The 1,430-nt window shown below is 37.5% G+C and overlaps 1 protein-coding gene across 1 annotated transcript in view; it reads right to left on the bottom strand.

Moving 5' to 3' along the window:
* Prosbeta1 (proteasome beta1 subunit) overlaps positions 1–1,430 on the bottom strand; it is a 276,237-nt gene that overhangs the window by 124,232 nt on the left and 150,575 nt on the right. The gene's annotated exons all lie outside the window — the stretch shown is intronic.

The following is a 1,430-nucleotide window of genomic DNA, read 5'->3' as shown; positions in this document are numbered from 1 at the left end:
CCGTTTTTTCGTTAACTCATTAATTTCGGCCATTCTTGGGAGACGAGTGCAAAACCTGGAATTTGATACAATAATAATGTAATAACTATATAAACAATTTATATTTTTACACAGTAGATACCTAAAACAACAATTATTGATACAATAGTTTAATGTCAAAGTTTGTAAAAATCTCAAAGTTAGGTTTGTAAAATTAGACAATGTTACAATGTGAAATCTATATCTATTTGATTATTAACATGCTACTAAACGTTAAATGTTAAAATATATTTAATCTAGGCACATACTATCACAATTTAACAGTTTTTTAAGATTAACTTTGACTAAAATTTACACATTGTCAAATCCATAACCTATGACCAATTGACCACTACACATGACCTGGAATTTCTGGTACAATCCGGCTCGAAGGACCAATGTATTTAATGGGTGTTAGAGGTCAGTAAAATACAGGAACTGAACTTAAACACTTATTTAATTAATTAAAAACTGGAGACAATTCCGGGACACGTCACACCAAACCAACAATAATATGAAGAGAAATGTCCTGTTGTAGAAAAATAGCCAATAAAGTTCTTGCGCTATTGCTCGCACTATTATTGCAGGCGAATGTCTTGAACACTCCGCCTCATACCCCGATTGCTATCCCGACCTGTCGTGTACTATAGGTACCTATGTTTGGAACGTGGAAATCGGTGACGACAAGAAAGACGGTGAGTGACCAAATTCGGACTTTCAAAGATCGATGACCGATAAATTTAAATCGACCTGGGTCAGAGGTGCAAGATGCAACCACGCAACGACGGCATGAAGTCGTGCCTATTAAGTCGCTTGCGCATCGGCTTATTTGGCCATAGCACAAGGTGTTGCTTAGACAGTGCGTGAAATGTGCGTGAATTGTTTGCCAAGACGAGGCAGACGACGATAACTAATTACTTATCATATATTTTTGTATGTTTGAATGTTGTGATTGGCTGAATTTATAGTATTCTTGCTGCAGTAATGTAGCCGTAATCAGAGGTGATTGTGATCGTGACATTGTAGCTGTCATTCTACCGCAATCGAACAGCCGGACGTCTATTGATTGACGACAACGACGAGGTTTCACTAGACATCAGCACGGTGACAAACTCAAGCTTTTTTACCACTTCTTCAACTACACTAAATTCTGTGGATCCAACTTGTGCTGTCTCATCATTAACCATCAAGTGAAATGGCAGCCATGCGCAGGACCAGACATGATAAAAAACAAACGCAACCGGGATAATAAAGTTTCAACGGAAAATAACTTAGAATGCGATCCCTATTGCAGGAGTCCGTGCTCGCTAGACTATCAATTATTACAAGATTCTAAAGGCAATGTACGATAATTAAGTGATTATAATGGCAGTTTGCATCCATTGACTTATATATTACTTCGTATGGACAGG

This window comes from Maniola hyperantus, chromosome 4, assembly GCF_902806685.2.
Source record: "Maniola hyperantus chromosome 4, iAphHyp1.2, whole genome shotgun sequence".
NCBI classification, from domain to species: Eukaryota; Metazoa; Arthropoda; class Insecta; order Lepidoptera; family Nymphalidae; genus Maniola; species Maniola hyperantus.
This window is presented reverse-complemented; position numbering and strand designations above follow the sequence as displayed.